The following is a 23,607-nucleotide window of genomic DNA, read 5'->3' on the forward strand; positions in this document are numbered from 1 at the left end:
CCTGTGAGGTGAACAGACAGGCAGGGTGACATCCCAGGCAAGACCCTGAGCTGACACATTACGAGCTTGAAATTTGTAACGGGGGTTCCTGTGGCTTTGTGGTGGATTTGTTCCACACCTGTTCCCCATCAGGGGCAGAGAGAGCCCTGACAGGGTGCACAGCCCAGCTTGGAACACCTCACCCCAACCAAGCCACTACCCTGCTCCCTCCCTTTAATGAGAAACAGGTCTGGTACAAACACTCCTGCAGCCTCCCCACGTCCTCCACGGGGGCAAGGGGAAGCATGGAGGGATATGAAATGTTATTTACTACTCAGAAGGCCAAGAGCATCCTCCACTTCACATGTAATAGATGGCAGTGGTGCCTCACAGCAAGGAGTTCCAAGTGTAAATTGTAACATGAAATATGTACTACCTGGTAACATCCCTGTCACACTCTGTGAACTTCAGCTCAATTAAAAAAAGAAATCAGCTGACATTGATAAAATGCTATTTTTGGTGTAAATGAAAGGAAAAGTATACCAACACAGATTTAGTGCAATTTTAAAACAAAACCCAAAGGGAGCAAAAAAGGTGGGAAAATGAAGGACCACAGCATATGCTTCAGAAATGAATATACAGATAAAACACAAATGCCCATTTTGAAAGATGTGGCATAACTGCAAGGCACTGTGTTCCAACCTCTCTGTGCTGTGAGCAGAGTGGGCACCTCTCATCCCCCCACAGCCACTCCTCTGCCATCCAGCCCCACTCCTGCCTGCAGCTTGTGCTACCCCACGAGCAAGCTGTGCCAAAATCTGCTGGTAGGGAGCACTGGAGTGAGCTTGACTGGCAGCCCAGCACTGGAGCTCCAAAATGTTTTACCAAAAAAGCAAACTGGCTCGGAGCTGCCCTTTCCACCCACAGCTGCTCACTCTGTCCTGTGGCATGGGAAGCTCTGTCACAGCTGGACAGGGAACTGCAAAGGGCTCTTGCATTTTTCTTTTATGCTAGGTTCATCCCCAAGATCTAGTGCAGTGCACAGCCTAATACCTGGAATAAAAATAAGGCCTCGCTGCAAATGTGAAAAATCACATCTTACTGTGATTTATGCAGTAGATAATAAGTTCTGGCTGCAGATTGACTGAATTGGTGGTCCCATATTAAATCTCTAATCTGAAGCATGCAGAGGCTCCTCAGCAAGAGTTTGCACTGTGGCATAAGTACTTGCTAGGAAAGTAAATAATCCAAAAGGCAACTACTTCCAGAAACAACATTAAACAAATCAGCATTTCCTGATGCTCTGGAAACACAATAATTTAATGTGTTGATAGTTGCTTGGCACTTTGGAAACCCAGAAAACTGAGTTAGCCCTTCTGCAAGGGGGGTTAGCAGTTTTAGTCTTAGAGTTCTGATACCCTAGAAGCTCTGGCCGTGGTTTTTGTACAGAGATAATAAATACAGGATTTGATAGGGAGCTCACATTTAAAAATAATGTCTCTGATCTCCATTTGGTATGCAGCAGAGATGTAGCAAGCATGATGAGGACAGAAGAAAAGATCAGTCACCAGAAAAAATAGAGTACAGGAAACAGGTGATAGCTTTAGTATAATGAATTCCCTAACTTAAGCTTTAAGTTTATTAATTACAGACAGACATAGGTCTAGGTGGTATGATTTAAATACTCTATTTAATTCAGCATTAAGAGTTTAGTTCAGGTCCTGTCACAACTTTGGGAACTCCAGCTCCAAGCTGGGCTAGATTAGCACATTGCCTCCAGCAGGTTCACCCCCAAATCCAAGCCTTGGTGGTTACCTCCCACCCACACCACTCCATCTCCAAACTTTATCTTCAAGATGCTCTCTTTCTCAATGTTCACACTGTTCTGGGTGCACAGAACAACTGTGGGATGTTCTCATTCACACACCTCAACCACATGGCTTCAGCATCTTTCCTTGGATAAATGGAGACCCATTTAATCTAGATCTAGAAATAACTCAGGTGAGGAAAATTAACTTATATCAGTCCATGGTCACAACATCCCCTCAGGATAGAAAGTACCTTCATGTTAGGCAAGAAAAACCACACCTTTTGTCAAGTGGCAGCACTGTGCTTCTTCTTACTCATCTAATCCCAAGCACTCCTGGGTGACCAATACTGTTACACAATGACTTTACTACTGATAAATACTACTGAAATACTGACTGATAAGAGCAATAGCCAAGGAACCAGTGGAAAAACTGGACACTTAAGGGTGATCATTGCAGAAGTGAAAAAAGAATGCAGATTTTTCATATCAAAAGAGTACTCTAATTTATCTGAAAGCCTCATTCTTATCTACTGCACAGCAAAAATGCAAGCCTCAAAGACAAAATCCTCCACTTTTCTGTTTCAACATATTCAGAATGTAGAGAAGCATATTCAGGAAGTTTCTATATTTGATGATCTTTTTCCATTCTAAGTTTCTAATTAGTACTATGCCCTATTCTGTGAGTTTTATTTTCAGCACTAGAGCCAGCACACAACACCCAGAATGCCTATCCTTCAACTGGATAAAAATACGTACGTCCACATTCATTCTGTAGCAACAGATCCTTTTTTATCCACTTGCTGAGGATGTGGAGCTGGATGGACCAAACCCCAGGAGCTCAGAATCTGTTCCTCCTTTCCCATTTTGTCACAGAAGCACTTGAACTGGTGTCTGCCATTGAGGGCAGACATGTTTAACAGGTTGGTCTGCCACAAGTCCAAACAGCAGAGATATTTTGGGACTCACAGGCAGGGAGGGTTTGCTGTACCAGTCCCTGGTGTTGTGGGCAAGCCCACCTGCCTGCCCTCCAGGGACACAGGGGCTCTATCCAGCACTAGTTTTACAGCAGCTGCATACCGTTTGCACAACCACTTGTCTCCTGGTTTTGTCCTAGAGAAGTTTGCCCCAACTCTGATACGTATCTGCCAGTGTTGGTTAGGACACCACAGAGCAGCCTGCGTGCTTCCCCTCCACCCCACCAGAGTACTGCCTCCAGTCTTTTTCCAGCCTGAGGACAAGGGACATTGTTCACTCGTTCCACCCCAAAAACTTGCCTTCTCACATTCACACTCTGCAGAGGAGCCCTAGAAAGTTACACCTACCCAAAAGGGAAATGCAACCAACCCCCAAAATACATCTGACTTCAGAGAGACCAGCACAGGTTTCTTCCTATCCTTCCCTTAGCTGAAGTTCAACCTCCAAGACAGCAGCACCATCATATGGGACTGGGGACAGCTGTGGGTGTCTGTGTGCATGGTCCCCTCCCTGAAGGGCAGCTCCAGTTCCACCCACAATAACTGTTTGCAGTAGAGACCAAAGAGATGCCCAGACAAATAGCACAGCTCATTGGGACTCCCATGTCCCGTGCATCACCCAAGATGGGCTCCAATTGCTTTGACTCACACCCCACCACTCAGCTTTTTGATTCTATCTATTTAGTATTTAAGACTTTTTCCTGACTCCTGAGAATTCTTTCAGCAGGCTTACATTTGCATTCAACATTAACAAAGGAAGAGCTGAAAGTACAAAAAAAAAAAAAATTGGGGGTGGGAAAAGCTGGAGGGAGGTGTAATGAAATGAAGTCAAATGAAAATAAAACAAAAGAGGAACACAGTACATAGCAGGAAAATCAAAAGACAAAATAAAAGATTAAGGACTGCAGGTAAAGATAAAATTCAAAAACTGCTTTAAATGTTGATTCTCTCCCTACTGTTTTTGTTTCATGCAGTATTTTGATGCTAGCATCTAATTATTCTTTGCAGTGTTTTATCTCCCCCATTATAGTATCACCAGATTTTTTTTTATTGGCACTTTCCTTATTAATGATTACAACACCTACGTTTAAGGAGCTAAATGAGTTCTCTCTTTTCCTGAGCTGCAGAGAGGGGGGTCAACAGAGAAATGAGAATTATTCTGTTGTATGCAGATGTGTTATACTCAAAATTATTTTTGGCCATTGAAGTAGCTCCCACAGCTTGCTGAGGCAAAAGAAAGATTCCTCTCCATTCCTAGCTGTGACCCAGGAAAGTCAAGAGATCTCCTTCTGCTCTCCAGTCAATCACAACAGGAATTTAACAAATCTTCCAGCTTCAGCCTAAAAGCATTAACAGTTTCCTTTTAAATACCTGCTCTTAATTAAACTCAGCTTCCTTTTCAGAATCAGTCAGCACAGAAACACATCCACCAACAGAATGCTTTTGTTTTTCAGTCTGTGCCTTGGGTCCTGATGCTTGAGCACTGTGCATCAGAGAGCCGCCCGAGCACGGCTTGGGGACAGTCCGGTGTGCATGGGTACCCCGGGGCAGCATCCTGAGCATCCCTGTGCCGGGCAGCCCGCACGGGCACCGCGCCGGGAGCGCTGCCGCTCACTGAGGGGCTCCGGCTGCTCCTGTTCCCGGCGGGCCGGGGCTGCCAGCGCGGGAATGCACCGGGAATGGACCTGGGATGGAGCAGGGATGGAGCCGTTGGTACCGCCGGGCTCACCCAGGCTGCACTCCCCGGGGATGCACCTTTACCCCAAGGACAGGTGTGGGGCTTTGGGGGTAATATTGTGTAACAACAGAAACCTGCGCTGGCAGGAAGGCAAGGAAAGCCCAAACGCGGGGAAAATAACCAAAAAAAAAAACAGACAGCAACCAACCAAAAAAAAAAAACCCCACAAAAAACCAAAACCACCAAAAACCCCAGGAAGACGTATTATTCACACATTAGGCAGAAAAAGCAAGCCGAGGCAAATAACTGCAGATAAACTTTTGCCAGCAGCCAGAAATTTTCGCACCTATGCAAAGCTGGCAACATTCTTCAAGCTTACTGCTTTATTTTTTTTCCTTTGGAATCCAAACTATGTCTGCTGTGCTCCCTACACAGGGCACATTAATGTATTGTTTTTAACCGTGGCTTTCATATGCTTTGGTTTCTTAGATATTGCAAGGGCCTTAGTAAGTAATTAGAAGAAATTAATAAAAATCCATATAAATATTGTTCTAAATAACTGCTTAGTAAACCACTGTATATTCATATTACAATAAATAAATTAAATTTACCATCAAAGTTTCATAGCAAAGCAGTAGAACTATCATATTGGAGAGGCAGACAGACAGCCTGTTGGGGAGACAAAAGCTAAAGCTTTCTTAACATAGAAAATGTTCCATGAATAGGGTTAAATACTTAATGGTTGCTAGCAAAAGATAAGACAAATATTCTTTGTTAATATTTATAGAATCCCATCAGGAACTCTTTTGTCCTAGCATTGTTTCCAAAATTCAATCCCCTAGTTATATCCATCATTTTTCATGTGATTAAAGGAATCTAAATTTGCTGCCTTGTCTTGTAAAAGAGTAAAAAGTTAGACCTGTATTATTAAAGCCTCTTGGTTAGAGCAGGAAATGTAATATTGATAGTCTATGCTATATAAGTCTAAAAAACCAACTGATCACACGCACACGACATATAAAATGCATACACAATACATTTTATATGTCGTGTGTGTGTGATCAGTTGGTTTCACAATGTTATTGCTAGGAAGAAATAAGAGATAAATAAAATACTTCAAACTGATAAAAGGTGAGAAATAAAATACTAGAACCACAAGGGTAAAAGAATGCAAGGGCTTTGGTGATGTGGAAGTGCCATGACTGCACTGCTGGGGCAGGAGACCTGCTGCTGTGGGAGTGAGCCCTGACACCCTGCCCTGCACCAAACCGGGAGCCACAGACAGCCCTGGCTGTCAGAGGTGTCCTGAAAAGATCAGAAACATGCTCAGGGCGCAGGCAGAAAGTGGATATCTGCTGGAAATCCATCCATGAGACTTCCTTGGTGGCCACCCAATGGGCAGGGTGGCTAAGGGTGGCCATGGGGGAGCTGTGTTGAACTGAGCAGAGGCAATGCCAGGCACACAAGGGAGCAAGGGGAGGGCACTGCACCCATCAAACCCCTCCAGGGAGGGCTCACGGGGCTGCAGTGCAGTCACAGCATCATCTCCCAGTGGGGCAGATCCCTGTCCAGCCCTGGAGCCAGCCCATGGGATGGATGGGGTCCCTTCCCACACCAGTAAAATGGGAGCCCTGATAGCTGCTATTACTTTTGGTGATTAAAAAAAAACAAAAAAAAAAACCCCACATTTATTTATTTTTATGTCTATACACCTGTACACAAAAGACATCTCCATCTGCAGCAGACTGAGCACCTGCCAGTGCTGGTAACTAGCACCAACATTAGAACCAAAGTGAGCACATTGCTGAGACAGATGAAGCACCCGAGTGCCACTGTGAGCCATCTCCTGAGCCCTGTGTCCCCGCAGCCCCTCCAGCAGGGGCAGGCACACCCTCGGAGCAGCCTCACCTCAGCCCTGCTGGCTGAACCTGCCCAGGCAGGGAGAGGGACAGGGGCTGCGCCACCTGACAGCTCTGTCTGGGGATCTTTATGCCAGACAGAGAAAAAAAAGAGCAAAACCAATGTTTATTCTTTCACCTTTAGAAAACCAAGACGCAGTGTTAAATTCTTCCCTCCTACTAAAAAGGTTTCTTTTTTATAAAAGAGGAAAAAGCCAAGTCCTCATTGATCCAATTTTTATTTCTTTACCCAGAACTTCTTAACAGCTTTAGAAAAATAGATAATTATTGCAGTTAATTTCAGCAAAACAGTTCAAACTCATCAGGGCTGCACAAGTATAATTTACTACTCCTTCTGACTTATTGTTTTGACTAGATGTAGATTGATGATTAAAGTGATAAACAGTAACATTTTTATAAAATGGCTGACTCTGCCAATGGCAACTGAATAAGAAACATGCTGAAATAGCTGTGCTGTTATTGTGATTGTACTCAAGGCTGTCAACAAAGAATATAAGTATTTGACAAGGTGTTATCTAATTGTGTTTTTAAAAGCCACGATACATACATCTTTTAAAGTGTCACTTTAAGCTGCAAGAGAATTTCTTTTATTAAAAAGTACAAAGGAAAAATGAATGCCTTGCATTTTCTTGTTTCTTTTTCCCAAGCTCTGCCCTTTTGCCGTCATTCGACAGAATATATTTGCTCTTTAGTCAAATTGGCTTTTATTTAAATGGTAGCCCAAAATAGCACAGCAACATTAGGTGTATAAGAAGAAAGAACAGTGTGTCCCACAGACAATTTTTATCTCAACCCTGGTGGGAATTAACTGATCGAAACAGAAGGCTAAGAATAAAATCCTTTTGACGCTCAGAGTTAGTGAAACAGCATTTTGGAGCAAGGAAAAGGTTTGGCTTTTGGATTTTTTTTTTTTTTTAATAAGAGGGATCATCGGGAAAAGTATCTTAACATACTGCCTTTGGAGCTACCTGTAGTCCTTCCATGTTTCATGCTACACACAAGCCTCCTTAAACCCAAAACACATCCTCAGAGAGCCCTTCTGAGCTGGGGAAGGGGTGCCAGCCACGCTGACTCCAGGGCTGTAGAGTGCACTCCAGACCATCTCAGCCCTCTGCCCCTTGCTCTGCTTTTGAGGCAAAACCTGGAGACCTCAAAAAGGAAGGGCTTTGCTGATACATTAGAAGAAAGGTGAAATCTCTGGGACAAGTGAAGAAGCAGGGGCAGGAGGAGGGGGCACTGGTGCAAGGGCTCTGCCACAGCCCTGCAGAGAGCAATGGCTGGGAGGGAGGGAATTAAAATGGACCACTGAGGGAATTAAATAAAGATGCTACAAAAAAAAGGGAAACTCCTTCTTATGTGTTTTTGCCTTCTAGGATGACAATAGCATTGTGAAATGCTGCAAGGACCAGAGAGAGATGGGGAATTTACTGTTTGGGAACCCTCTTAGGATGAATTCACAGTGTGGGGAGGAGCAGGGGAGTGTCAAGGACTGATGGCACCTCTGAGCATCTCTCTGGGTGTGGGAAAGGCAGAACATCAAACCTCTTCCCCTTTCAGCTAGGTAGGGAGCTAACACAACCAAGGAGGTGGGCCCTTATGAAGTGGGAAGTCCTGATGGACTTGCAATGCCATCATTCCAAGAGTGTTCTCCATTGGACACCAGCTTGAGAAAGCCCTGATCTTCACCAGGAGCCAGAAACAGACTCCACCTTTCCATCAGCATTTGCCTTAGAGCTGACCACACATGGAGAAGGGAAAGCTTTGTGGCGAGGAAGATGGCAGCAGCATGGCCCTTGCTTAAAAACACGGCATGTTTTTGGGTAGCTGAGGGTCAGGTAGAGCAGCACACTGATGAAAAATGCAGGCTCCCAAATTGCACTGAGATCCACCAATGTCATTTGCACACCAGTCCCAGCAGCATCACTGAAATATAGAGGTCAACTTGGTCTATTATGGGACAGCAACTTCTAATTTTTAATCCCAGTGGTATTTTAAGCACGGGATAGAAGTTAAAGGAGAAAAATCTCTTTATAATGAAAGACACAGAGAGGTACCATCTGACCTGATTTTGCAAGGCAAGGTGCTTCATCCTTTCCTGGCCTGAGCACTGTGTGTTTGTTTGTATTTGAAGATATATTTGCCAAAAGTTGTGGGGAATGGTGAGAGCTTCACTGTCAGAGGTTAAGAACATCTTTGCTATCATCTGATGGCCTTGGTTCACGCAGCATTTCTATAGATCATACCTTACCATTAATTTTAAAACTCAAATTGTTGGTTTTTTTCAGAAGGAGCTGAAAAACACTCTAAAGGTAACAATTGAGTGGCTTCCAGCTTTTGTGTTTAAAGATGTAAGGTATAAGAGACATTGTAGAAAATCCCTTTGCATACAATAGGGAAGGTGCAGGTCCTGGGCCCATGGCAGCCACAGAAAATAACTGAATATGAATTTGAAAAATAACTGAAAAAATAGCTTATTGTTAATATAGGATCTCCTTTCTAAGTGGGGATCACAACTGTCAGGTCAAAAGTCAGAAAATCTCCAATTTAAAATCCTACCCTTTATGTAAATGAACCAGGAGTAAAAAACCCCAGAAGCCTGCCTTTGAGAGCAGTAAAAAAACCCCCAGAAGCCTGCCTTTGAGAGCAGTAAAAAAACCCCCAGAAGCCTGCCTTTGAGAGCAGTGGCAATGGTTCAAGGGCTGGGGCTGGATGCTGAGTGCCCAGAGCCCACCTCCCACAGCCCCGTGGCAGAGGCTGATCCCAGGGCTGAGCAGTGCTCCCCATGGGCAGAGAAGCAGAGGAGCCCTTGCCCCACTGCTGAGGAACTGAAGCAGAGCTGACCTGTGGGCACACTGCTGGTTTTAAACAGCAGCTGGAGCTGGCTGCTCTGAGAAAATGAGACAACACATTCAGGCCCTTCTCAGTGACCAATTACGCACCTGCTCTTGGGAAGGGCAAATCACCTGTAGGAACCCACAGTGGCCATGCAGCCATGACCTACCAGATACTTACAAAAAATAAAAAATATATTAACCAACGCGAGAGAAAACCATATGAACAATATCCTCTGTTTGTACCTTTTCAGCCATAAATGTTGGAAGTGATGTAGCACTTGCCACAACATGGGCCTAGGTCCATTCTTCCCACCTAGATTCTCAAGCATGTTCATAAAGAGGAAAAACAGTTCCCTGTGAGACTTTACTTTTTAATAACATTTTGGCATTAGCTCTCTTCCAGGTGCTGCTATGCCCTTTAGTAGCTGCTTCCAAATAAATTATACTACTATAAAAGGTTTTACCACCCTTTGCAGGAGCTAGAAGTATGAGGAGTTACCTGAAGGCAGAGATAAAAGGTAATATAATTAGTTAACTCAATCTGAAGCAGAACATCTGACTCATTTGGGGTGCAGTCCCAAGGAAAGATCCTAATAAGTTGGTGTAGAGAAAGAGTTTTATATTCAAATGGACAAAATCATGAAGGAATGTACATACTTGGAGTCAGACCCAGAATTATTTTTATCATCTTTTGTCTTTCCTTTTTTTATTACTTTTTTTTTCAATAAAGAACTGTAATTCAAGGGTGCTGCACTTTGTCGTGATTTACAAGATGTAGCCAATATTTTGTGAACCTTGTGGGAATTTAAAAACTGCTTTGAATTTATCTGTATTTCAGAGTGAATCCTATGAATCTAGAGCTCCTTTGGAAGAGAAGAAGAAAAAGACAGTCATAGGCTCCTGCATTAATTATGATATTTTTAGTTATTTAGCTAGATTTAGGAAAAATAAAGTAAACATACTGTAAATAAATTCTGAAATCCCTAGCTTTGTGGTTTCTCAAACTGAGTCTCAGTGGAAGAGCTTCAAAAGCCACATAATTTCTATTACAAAAAGCAGTAAAACAAAGATTTGGGATGTCTTTTGGAATTTTTCAATGACTATGCAGCAATGCTACCAATGTCTAAAAAAGAAGAAATCTTGTTTACAAGTGTGTCAGGAGGAAGGAAGCCATTTGGGGGAATTTCAGTGTACAAAGACCTGGCCAATACCAGAGCAGCATAACAGCTTCAAAACCTTCCTTAGTATCATGCAGAGGTGGGGTGAGGAGTAATGGCTTAGGAAAAGTGGCCTCATCTTTTGGTCAAACAATTCCAGTGTCATGCAGACAATTAATAAGCAGCCAGCAGAGTATGTAACTGGTGATTATCTGAACAAAGGGGTTTGCTTTTGCATTATTTCTCAGGACCTGGTGCAATATGTTGGAATTTTTAGCCTATTGCTCATTATCGCACTCATTTCCTGAGATCTTGTTTTAACTAAGACACTGTCAAAGTACTTTGTTTTACCCTCTGTTCACTTTTTGTGCTGAAGTCAGGAGGATTAGATACAAAATATGACCTGGCATTCTGAGATGAGAATATTCTTTCTTTGAAAGGATTCCTTTATTTTTTATATCTGAGCAGCTAGCAACAGTGAGATAGGGGTGTTCTTTCCAAGTATCTACTCATCCGAGGGCTCCCACACAACAAATCTACATTTGGGACTTTTGTGTTCTCATCCAGAAAATCCTGGGGAGAGGGAGATGGTGAGTACTGAACCTGCTTTAACAGGCAGAGATCCTGTATGGCTGCTGGTCCAGTCCCTGGCCTTGGGATGATCATCCCACTGCAACAAGCAGCACTGCCCTGGAGGAAAGGACAGCAGGGAAATGTAACTCTGCTGTCATCCCAGCTATCCTGCTGCTTCTCTGCTTTGGTCACATGTTTTTAAAAAGTGCCTGTGATGAGCAGTGAAGAGCACTAACACTGCATGGGTAACACTCATGCCAAAGAAGAAGAGGAGATAAGGTGGAAGATGCTCTGCCTGACCTGGTGAGGAGCAGGTTGGGCTGCAAGCACAGTGCCAGGCTGAAGCCCTGGGGAGGCTTGCTCCTGCCCTTTGCAGGAAAAGCACAACAATATCAGCATGGTCACCTTAGTAGCAGCACTTCTGATTCCCAAAGTGAATTTCCCCCCACACAAACAATTTTTGTGACCTGAGAAACTCCTAAGCTTACCAGTCACCCCAGAAGATTTAGAACAAACTCGCCACATTACTCAAGTGAAAGTGAAGTCCTTGTGCAGGGATCTAGCCTGAACATCTGAGTCCATCAGATTATAATTAAAAATAATTTAAATTGTTTTAAAAATAATTTTAAAAGAATCGCTCCTCCAAGAGTACTGTGCAGCCATGTCAGCTCTTCAGAAAACATTGCCATGCTTCACTTATGTCTTCCAGAGATGTATTAAAAGGGATAAGGACCATATTGTAGGATAACCACCATATGTCATTCACCCTTTGTTCTGGGTTTTTTTTTTTCCCTTATTTGTCAGGCTTGTTACAACTTTCTCTTGGAAGAGTGCCAATGTCAGAAGTATATACATTATCCCTTCTTTTGGCTTCTAGAAATCTGGGATAATCTCTTCATATACAGGGCAGGAAGGTGTGTCCAGTGGGTAATACATGGTCACACTTCTGCTACTCAGCTTTGAGAGTATCTAATAACCTTTAATCCAGACGGCATTTTTTTATTTATTTTCCTTTAAACCAAAAGTATTAGGACTGTAGGACTGATAACTCAAACCTTTAGGCTCATGGACAGTTCCCCTATTTCCATATTCATATTAGGAACTTTCAGGTGAAAGAAGGGTTCTTATTTTGCATAGATTAGTGATGGTAGAGGGTTGATTTCTTTTTTTTTTTTTAGGAATGCTTTTTTCCTGTTGCTTTGTTAGACTCAATATTTTCCTTTTATTACCAGCACATTTCTGATTTATTGCAATGTGGGGCCAGCAAATAAGATTGTCAAAATGAGTGTGCGCTCATTATAACCCACTCAAAAAAAATAAAAAGGATTTTAAAAGAAAACAAATTCAAGTCAGTTTTAATTTTGACACTGATTGATGCTGATATTTCTGACCAGTTTTATGTTGCACAGATTTTGAACAATATCCTCCTCTGATCTTCAGTGCTGTAGTTATAAATACTTGATAGCATTTTCATAAAAGGATCTTTTTACAATATGCTTAATGAGAGCTTCTGCTGAAGATACACAAGTAAAAAGAAACCCAGCTTAATGTGGTGATAGTCAGAAACTCAATAAGTGGCATGTGTTCTCAAAAACCTCTGACAAAAAACTTTCAATTATACCTGTGTCTTTCAGCATCACTTTACCATATCAATTATTCATGTAACATCTAACTGAAAAATGTTATATTTAGCAATCATTTTAAAAATTCTCTAAACAGTAGCACAACAGCTGATAAAACCAAAAAAATGATCATTGATCACCTGTCTGTAATGATGAACCTATCATAAACTGGGAAGAAAAAAGTTGGTTTTTTTCTCTTGGCTTAAAAAAACCCTAAACCACAAAGTTATTTGTGATTATGCGACATTTGCTTTCCATTTCCACAGCCAGTTAGGGTTCACAAACATGAAAATCCATTATGGAATGGTACATAAAGTGTGACTGATTCTTGTTCAGTCAATTAGTGAGCCAAGTCTGAATATGATGTTTATCTGATCAGCTGCATCTTTAGTACAGACATCAGTAAAGGTGGCATTAAAAAAAACCTGCCTTTAACTTCTTGGGAGCAACTGGTTGAAGAAACTGCACATTTGCTGATTCTGTGGTCACACAAAGCACACAGCAGTTCCTTTCCTGTTTCTATTAAAAATCTAAGGACTATATATGGAAGAATATAAGCATGTGACAGAAAATAAAGTTAATACTAAAAGTCACATTTTTAGAGCTTTGTTTCTATTCATGAAGCTTGTTATTAATGTAGGACTTTTCAAAAAAACACTGTGTGGTCTCTTGGTTTGTACTAAGACACACATTAAATATGGACATATTATTTCTCTGAATACAATGCTATTTTTATTTTACAAGAACTACTCCAGTGACTTCCATATAGAAATTATATCACACATCTGTATTCTGATTATGATATTTAGTACAAGGGTCATGAATAATAAAATTGCTAAATATGCTTATTGCCATCTATAAATAAAGGTTATCAGACTGAAGGTTTTGTTTTTGGAGTAGTGGAAAAAGTAGGATTAGTTGCAAGACAATAGTACTTTAATTTAACTTTGAAAATAAATACTTAAAATTAAATATTCAAATGGTTTCCAAGGTGCAGTGAGCCTAAATTAATACTTGCAAAATTAATGTAACAGCACAACTGCAGAAGTCACTTTATGGCAGAAAGTTCACAGATCTGCCAGCAAAGCATCTACAAACATGAGAGTCATCTTTCAGCATGGACCCCATCCTACCCAGTGGTAAAACTCCAGCTCAGGTCTGAGGGGATAAAAAAAGCAATTCCCTGTAATGGCTACGAAAACTGCAATTGATTACAATTGGTATTTATGTATGGATGCATTTGGGCAAGGTGGAGGGTGTTGCTGCTTTTCAGGTGGCATTGCCTGGCTGCAAGGAGCAGCCCTGCTGCAGCAGGAGCTCCCACATGCTGCCTGCACAGCCAGCTGCCCTGGGGCTGGTGGGTGCTGTGGTATGGACACACAGCTAAAGGGTCACAGCAAGGGACAAAAAGACTGCTGGAGTTAAAGAAAATGTGCATCACTATTTTAAAACAAGCTAAAATCTTATCAAGATATTATAACTGACAAAGCACATGAGGAGAACAAAATCTGTTTCCTGCTCCCTGTCTCTAGGGTGGCTGAGCACTGGAACAGGCTGCCCAGCAAGGCTGTGGAGCCTTTCTCTCTGGAGACATTCAAAACCCACCTGGCTCCTGCAAGCACTTGCTCCAGGTGACCCTGCCTTGGCAGGGGGATTGGGACTGGATGATCTCCAGAGGTTCCTTCCAACCCTGACTATTCTGTGATTCCTTGATTCTGTCTCTGGACTCCCTAATTCAATCTTGTGAACTGCAAATAGCAGCCAGCCAAAAGTCATGCCATGTTTCCCACACAGATGTTAGGATTCAAGACTGAATTATCTGTACTTTATGTGGCCTTTGAAGGCAAATACAAAATAGTTTAACTATTTGAAGTTGCTATTGAGTGTGTTTTAATAGTGCTTTTCGTAGGCTGATTTTTACAAGCACAGACAAATATGAGGGCAACTTTTGTGCTTCTTTAAAATCTCCCCTCAAAAAGAACCCCCTCAGAGCTTTAAGCTGCTGTGCAGGATCTTACAGGGTGTGATGCTCACACATTGCCATGCACTAAGGACAGGTCCAGGTGCCTGCTGGAGGAGCACCTTGCCTACCCCTGGCAGCGAGAGGAGCTCTGTCCCAGCCCTGCAGCCTCTCCTGCTGGGAGAGCAACTTGCCCAGCAAGCATCTGTGTCCCCAGGCACTTGGCTACATGTGTGGATGTTAACTCTGCTAATGGTGAGGTTGCAGCACAGTAATAAGGGGAACAATGTTTGTTTTGATCAGTTTGATAATTCATTTAAAAGTATTGTACCAGAGCCATGGAGACAGAAAGCCACGCCATTGTTACACGCTGGCACCGTCTCGTTATGTGAAGTAATTGAAACCTGTGGGAACAATATATGATTTAAAGCAGACAGTGAGGTTCTTTTCTTAAGCAACAATAGCATTGTTTTTCTATGGTCCTGATCTTGCTCATGGGAGAAAACTTCTCTAGGCAAGGAGTTAGGGAAATTTTCAGTTGCTGGTTTTTAATGGCCAACAATGACTTTTCAGGAAGGTTGAAGATTTGGGCCCTCTTTCAATAAAAATGTCTTCAATGGGATGCTCATGATTTGCATATCTGCACACAGACACACACGGGTTTCCAAGTGCTCCTTGCATGTTTAAGATCAATAGCTCAATTGACAGTAAGGGATGTGCCCTGAATTTCTCTGTAGGGTGGCTGCATGTTTCTCTAGCGGGGCTTGATGTTTCCTGGGTTAAAGGGATACTTAAAACATGGCTCTCTGCTTTGCACTGGGCTTATGTCCTAAATCATCAAACAGCAATAGAAAAACTAAGAGTGTATTTTAGTATTGCACACCTCAGATGTGCTCAGTAGGTACCAAGGAATTTCTTTGCCATAATTAAGAGGTTTGGAGACCAGATGTACAAATGACAACCGATCTTGATTTACTTGGAAAAATGAGTCATATCACTTATTATTAACTATTAAAGTAATTTAAACCCTTTTGAGAATAGATCTAACGCTGCAATGCTTTGAAGGTTTGATATGTCTTGTAATCCATAGATTATTAAAGTTAATTTCTCTGCTGAGATCCTACTTTCAGTAAAAAATGCATGCACGCTAAAATGGTGTTGGTTTTTTTGTTTGTCTCCCTCTTTTTTATAACAAAGATGTACTTTAATTGGCTTTCTATTTATACTGCACTCAATGAAGGTATGGAGGCTGCAAGTGGGAGAAACCTTGCACAATTCTGGCTTGCAAAGCATACAGAAAAGCACACCATTCATCCACAAGTACACCCAAACCTTTCATTTGAGTTGGGTTGTGCTTGTGGGTGCGTGGCGTTCTTTTCTCTCTATTTGTTCTCCATGTATAATTTAGACTACATTTTGCTTTAGAGACCCTTAGTGGATAAGGAAAAGAAGGCAATAACAATATGTTGATTTATATCACCGTGAAACATTTTTCCCCCATACTTCAAAGTAATTTTAATTGAATTTAATCCTCTTGACTTTCATTTACTTATAAATGAGTTTTAGTTGTAATGTTAGAATGAAACAGAATTTAGCAGTTAACAGGTTTTTAGTGTTTTTGATTATAGATTATTATATAATGTTTCTTGGGCTAGAAAATACTGAATGCTAAATACTGTCCCATATTAGATCATTTTAAAACCTTCCTCTCTTCTACAAGTAGGAGAGGCATAACAATTTATGTTAAAGTACAGTTCATTTAAAGAAGTAAAAATGTTTGAAGAAATGATTAAAACTGCTGCAAATCACTTACCATTTTATGTTCATGATCAAGAATATATCTAAGCAAAAAACTTAAAAAAAACCCAAATAACAACCAAACAAAAAACAAATTAGTATCTTCCAAAGGAGCTATGCCATGCATGATTCCATCAGTTGTGTGGGCACATTTATCATATTTTAACTCCTCATCCATAGATCATAGGACACTAAGATCCCAATTCATTAAAAATTGAATACTCTATTTAAGCCGGATGTTCTTATGCTTGGAGAAAAAGCATGGAACCATTTTGGCTTTTTTTCCCTCTGAAAAGTCGCATTTTGCCATTTGATTCTACCTGGACAGCACTCCTCAGTTAATTGCTACACAATTTTAGAGCTTCATTATTGAATGTACAAAAGAAATTTCAAACGGAAAAAAGTCCTCTATGAAAATTACAGAATAATTCCCACCTGCCCCCACGCACACACCCATGCAACCCTTCCTGCTGGCCCAGCTTTAAAACTCAGTTTAGCAGTCATGATGTACTTGAGCTCATCCTGACGCCTGCCAGGCAGTCCCCTGAGCACTGGCATGACTGGGTGCTGTACTGGCAGTCCCTGGGCAGTGTCCCCAGGCCTGTCCCTGCTGCACCCCCAGCTCACTCCCTAGCACACACGAGTCCCCAGCACAGCTCCCAGGGCTGGGCGGCCCTGACACAGCCTGGCACTCTCAGCTGCTGACTTTGAAGACAGAGCTTTGAAACAAGAAGTTTGGAAGCACCAGATGATCTAGTCTGCTAATGAATGAGATCATCATAATGAGGATCTAGTCTGCTAATGAATAAGCTGGGTGTGCAGGATGGGCAGGAGCAGCAAACAAGCTTTTTCTGGGTTTCTGAAGAGATGGGGATGGCTTTGAAGTATTTAGCAGGAGACTTTCCTGTTCTCTGCAGAAACATGGTCAGATGCAGGATATACAAATACAGTACCTGCCATTTTAAAAAACGCCCGCAATCCCTAAGGATCTTAGCTGCCAATATTCAGAATTATGTCTTACATAGTTATAAATCTAATTTTGGTATTAGCTTTCAAATTAGCACATCTATGTTTGCCCTGCTTACTGGGGTCTTCTGCCTTTCATACCACTACACAATCCTAAATTTGAAATGCATGCAGAGGGCTGTCTTCTTCATTGGAGCAGGGACATTCCTTCTGTTTTCAACTCACAGTGAAAAAAAATCCCCTACTTGATAAACTAGGAAAGTGCAAACCACACCCCTCCCAAAACATGTGTATTGCTTAGGTACCAACAGTTTGTTTTTCTTACACAAAAATCACTTATTTAGTAAGTTTTTATTGAAATGCATTGGTGCTGATCAAGATAACATGGTAACTCATAACATCTGAAAACTTTCTGCCTATTAGCAAATTTCAGAACTTTATTCATATGTACTCTGAAATAATACATTTATTGACCCTGTCAATGCACCTACTGGCAGATAAGCTTACACAATACAAGGAGTTATGTTTTCCAGGGAAAAGCACACCAAAGCCAAGAGAAATTGCCTGCTTGCATTTGCATCCCCTGTTATGGAAGAGCACAAGATGGAAAATGCAGACAATGTGTAGATGCAGAAGTACTGTTATTAAAGGTGTGCATGCAGCAAGCACCATCCCACAACTCTCAGTCCTGTAACCACTGTATCCTGCTATACAATAACAACCTGCTTCCTATTCAAAGTAATCACTGATGAGAGCAAATCTTGAATTTTTAATGCTGCCTGATGTAGGCAGCCCAACGCTCTAAATGAGAAAAAAAAAAGACCTGGTCCTAAGAGAGGCATCTGTCTATAGACTCTGCTTAAGAAAATTAAATGGGGCAAATAAAGTACTTCAACATAAAGTTTGAAGGAAATTCCAATTAAATGCCTTGTCCTAAATAGACAAGTGTGGATTGACTGAAGTTTTTCCTTGAAGGAAAAATTTTCTAATCATTCCACATGCTGCTATCACGAGTGGAGGAAGTTCTTCTCCATTCAGCAGCAGCCACCTGTGTTTCACAGACAGACAGACAGACTTCTTGGTTTGCTGCAGCAGGAGATGCCTGTGGCATATGAAGAAAGAAAAGATGGGTGGGAATAAAGTTCTCCCCAAGAGTCTGGCTCTTCAGAAGGTGAAAGAAATGGTCAAGGAAAGCTCCCTGTTAGGGAGGGCTTCCAAGTTTGCTGTCAGTATTTTTCCACTTCTGGCTGATGCACAATAGCAGCTCATCCTGCTGGGGGGCTGTGATGCCACAGCATGCTCAGAACATACCCTAAGCCTTTCAAGTAGTATCAGTACCAGCTATGGATTCACTAGGTGCAAGAGGGTCTAAAGGAATAAAGCAATCTGATGGTCCCTTTTTTTTTTATTTGTTCAAGTTTCTTCCTAGGAGTACACAGGAATTGGAATTGCCTTCCTTTTTCTTGCATATATAGATGCTTGTTACTAATTACCACATCTGAGCATGTGACCTGAGAGCTGAACTGCAGCAAGAGCTGCAATCTCTATTCTTGTCCTCCAAGGCTGCACCACTGATCCTGAAAGTGGGAAAAGTGATATTTAGCATTTGTCAGCAAGAGTGAGAAAAGTATTACAAGCTTTGTTTTATACAATCTACTGCTCTTCAATTTTTGAGGTCAGTTCCAGAGGTTGGGTGTTACCCTGGGTCAAAAATCAGAAATTCTGATTGAAGCAATGTGTGATTTTCTGCACAGAGGGAAGAGGTGTTTGGGGAAGGCAGGTGCCACTCTGGTGCAGGTGCAGACACTTGTGGGAGCTAAGATACCCTCACTGCCCACAGTCCTGGGGAGAGCCTGCCCCAAAAGCACTCACTCCAGCTGGAAGGAGGGGCTTTGTTTGGCTCCCTTTGGAGGCACTGTGGCTGCCAGGCCTGCAGCTCCCCAAAAGGGCATAAATTCTTCAGAATTAGGGACCACTCCCAACTTAGGGTGCCACTGGGAAGTGCAGGAGTGAAGCCTGTGGTACTCTCACCTGGCCGCTGCCTCCTGCAGCAGGAGCCTCTGCGGTGCTGCTGTTTTAAAGCCTTTTAGCACTTCGTAAAGCAGCCCTTAGCAGGCCACAAAGTTTACTCACTTCCATATGAGCTGTAAACAGCAGGATGGGAAACTCTGGGTTTTACAGAGGAGAGGAAAGGTTTCACTTCTTCAGAAAGCCCTGGGTGAAAGGGGAGAGGAGGTATCCTCCAAGAGACACAGCCCCAGGGTGGGCTGCAACATGACAGGAGGTGTGAAACCTGGCCAGCACCAATCATCCACTGCAAACCATGTGAAGCAGATGAGAAACCAGCTAATTTTATATAAATACAGGGACAGGCTAGACTGCAATACCCGGTGCTTTCAATAATACCGAGATCCCCAGTTAATAAAATAATGAATGCTAGTTGTTATTAGTAGCAACAAATGAAGGAACCTACACAACCACTGAGACTAAAACATGATGCACAAACCATGATATAAGTGACCAGAGCACCAACAATTACAGACTGCTTAGAAGCAACACCTTTATCCAGTGATTTATATTTTCCATGAATCAACCCAACCCGCTTTTAGTTGTGTGTTAAATGAGGTTAAGATTACTATTACCATGAAAAGTCAAAGAATTTCATTCAGTATTGTCTCAGCACACAGCCCAGGATATGAGAACTGATAATGTCTGATGTGGTATAATACTATAGTAAAAATATGACTGAACTGTGTAGCAAATTCTCAATGCTAAATGGGATATCAGCGTGTGGTATTCCATATTCTTGACCTATGTAAGATTTGCTTGTTCTGTGGCTTTTGATATCCACAGAGCTCACACTGGGTTTCTACTCTCTTATATCTTTTTATATCCCCATAAACATTAAAAACATTATAACTAAAATGTGAGAATGGTCTGCACCTGATTTTATCACGTGTTATGCTAATACACCATGTTAACGAGCTATACTAGGAATATTGAAAATGCAATAGCATCTTAATGCAATATTGATAAAAGACTGATATTCCTGCTCTTTCTGTCTCACTTGCAACAGTGCCTGGCAAATTATAGCTGTAGGTCCATGATCATAAACTTAGAGGAAACATGTTCAGTGTCTGTCAAGAGTCGAAAATAGGATTCACCATGCATTTGTGCCTGTCTTCTTCATAAAATGTTTAATGCCCTGTGTTTTGCAGCACAGTTTATACTGCATGTGACCAATATATGGAACTCCTTCTGTGTAATGCGAGATCATGTAATAGCTGTAGTAAACCAAATGTGCAATAATATTTATATACATCTGCTTTACATATAGGGTAGCAGTATGCACGTCCATACACATGAGATTCTGCCATATATATATATAGCAGTGCAAATTAACTCTTCAAAGACTTGAAATAACTTTCTGGTTTGCTTTCTTCTGTGGAAATGGAGTTACGTGGAGCTTGCCAGCACCTCTCACAAGGAAAGAGGGATAGAGGGGCAACCAGCCTTTTAATACCTTGAATACCTGAGTATTTCCATTACTCTGTGTATAACTTTAGTATAACTCTACTAACATAGTATGAGCATGATACTATATTTACCAACATACAGCCCATTTCAGCCACCAGTTTATCAAAGTTCTATTTGATTTATAAATAAAACACTATGAGAAATTATTCCATAAGATTAGGAAGCAAATTCAGCCTCTGTGCAATTCAGCAGACTTTAAAGGATTGCTATAGAGAACAATTTTGTTCTCCAAATCTAATGTATTCAAGGAGTTTGGAGAAAAACTGATTTTTTTAACAAGAGTTTTACAGATGTCTGCTAAAACCTTAATAGAAGCTTTGAGCCAGAGACTTCTATAATTCAACCCCTGAACTTTTGAACAACAATTTTATTTAGAAAGTTGATTTATTCATAAGTAAATAGGATACAGTGTGGATGAAGTACAAGGGATCAGGAGGCAGTTATTAGATTTATAAGTACAAAAGCCTCACTGTTGCAGACAGTGGAGGCTCAGCAGTTACTGTACCTTTCAAAACTAATATGTAACCATATCTGTTTTAAAAGAGTGATTCATATTACTCCGAATGCATGAGAAACTCTTTCTCATCCCCACCACAGGAAACTTGAGTCTGATTTTAATGAGCTTCAATTGGAATGTGGCCTTTGAAAAGTAGTGCATTTGAAAAGATGGAACATTAAATTTTGTAATGATGTAAAACATCTTCAATTTTTGACAGGACAATGGTGCTTATTGTGCTTTATGGGCCCAGTGGTGATTCAAAGGTCACTTTGTATATGACTCCACAGACAGGGGCAGCAGTGAATGAAAATTAGGTTACATGTGATCAGCTTTATTATTAATCAGATGAAAATGGATTTTTAACATTTTTCTAATGAGCAACAGAGAAAGAAGAAAATACCATGAATAAAACTACAAGAAGGAACAGCAAGACCAAAATGCACAATGTGCATAACCAAACTAACGTGTATTAAATCTGAAATCCTTAAATACTGTCTCAAGAAATAAAATGCAGCTGCATATTTTTGTGTCATAAATATATAGAAAACTGCTGAAATACCTACTGTAATTTACTATCTCTGTCCTTTGTTTATAACTAACTAATGAACTGATTTCTTCGTACAGTATATTATAGTAGCACCAGATAGCAGTGCTATGGTTAAGGTTGTGTCAGCATTTCCATTATAAATCCTGTTTTTCAGGGGTTTATAACTCAGCTGTGAAAATGCAGCCCAGGCTAAAACTTGGCGCACAAGGTCTCCACCAGGAAGCACATTTATTTTACAAATTTCCCCAAAATGTCTCTTGGAATGTTGTGGGATCATATGAACACCAATTATACAAATACAGTAAAAGTTTACTAGTTTATAACTCAGCACTTGTTTATCTATAGAAACAGGTTTGATTAAAAAAAAAAAAAGGCAGCAGCTTGTCCCTTTACAAAATGACAGGCTAACACACCTTTGCCCTGGAAGGAGCAAAAAATTAATATTTTAAAATCCTGTGAAGCATCACTCCTAAGCAGAACACCGTTTTTGAGTACCCAGGAATATTTTCATGCTAAATAAAACACAGTACTACAGAATTAGACTGTTGAACATTTACCATTGGGTCCTCACGCTGCGAGTGAACTTGCATTAAACCTCACATTAATAAAGCGCTTAATCACAAGAAGCCTGTGAGTCTAGCTCTGTGTTTGGCTCAGCCAAATGCCATTTGGCTATCAAAGACCTGTTTTGATTAGCAACTAGTGCCAAGAAGCAGGGAGAGGAGTGGCTCACAGAAACGAGAAACGCTTCTTTTCGCAGTTAATCACCCAAAGAGGAGCAGAAAATACCACAGAACAGCAATGGCTGAGAAGCAAATCCAAAATCAGCCCCAGTGACAACAAAACAGCCCAGCTCCCATCCTGCCAGTCACCAGGGCTGACAAGGCTCTGCTGTGGGAAGCTCATGGCCAAGGCTGGAGCCGCCTGACCTGGGGCACCCTAATTTCCAACTTCCCAAAGTGGAGCAGCATCGCTGACGTGCGTCAAAGGAATGGTGGGCAAACAATGCAACAGCCAAGTTACAGCAGCAAAAAGCACCAGTCAGCACAGGAGACACTGTTATATGAGAGGCTGGGAGTATTTTCTATCTTTCAAATACATTTACTGGGATATAAATGGGTGAGGGGAGCAGCAGACAGTGGGGTGAGGAGCACTGCATGCTCCCTCCCTGTTTTCTCAAACAGCACACACGCCCAGGCTTGGCAGGGGGGAAGTTGACCTGTCCCCTCTTGGCCCATTTGTACTGCCCATACCCAGCCTGAGCTAGGTTTTTGACACTGGCTTTTTCTGAAAACACTCCATGAGTCCATACAAGGATGGCTGCTGCATCCCAAGCAAAGCTGCTATTCCCTTCCACACAGCAGCAGAACACACAGAAGATGCTGGTCAACCTTTTTCATGCTGCTGCCTCTGTCCAAAGCCTTACATCTTCAGGTAAGCTGCAACCCCAAGCAGAGGAGCAATGACAGAGTTGCAGCAGAGCCCAGGTGGTGCTGGCTGGGTGCTCCAAAAACCACAGCAGCACAAAACCCACAGGCCCGAGGAGCAGCTGCCTCCCACAGCCACTTCTCTCTGATAAGCACCTGAACTGCAGGAAGAGTTTCTTGCACAGCCATCCTACATCTACAAGAGATCATCCACAGCCTTGGCCCAAGGCTGCAGAAACAAAACCACTCACGCTCCAGCACAATCATCAGGGATGTCCCGTCTGCCATGGGAAGTACACGAGACAAAAATCACTCAGGCACATTCAAA

The 23,607-nt window shown here is 41.8% G+C and overlaps 1 protein-coding gene across 12 annotated transcripts in view; it reads right to left on the reverse strand.

Moving 5' to 3' along the window:
* ZNF536 (zinc finger protein 536) overlaps positions 1 to 23,607 on the reverse strand; it is a 345,510-nt gene that overhangs the window by 76,607 nt on the left and 245,296 nt on the right. The window lies entirely within an intron of this gene.

Source organism: Agelaius phoeniceus, chromosome 12 (genome assembly GCF_051311805.1).
Source record: "Agelaius phoeniceus isolate bAgePho1 chromosome 12, bAgePho1.hap1, whole genome shotgun sequence".
Taxonomy (NCBI): domain Eukaryota; kingdom Metazoa; phylum Chordata; class Aves; order Passeriformes; family Icteridae; genus Agelaius; species Agelaius phoeniceus.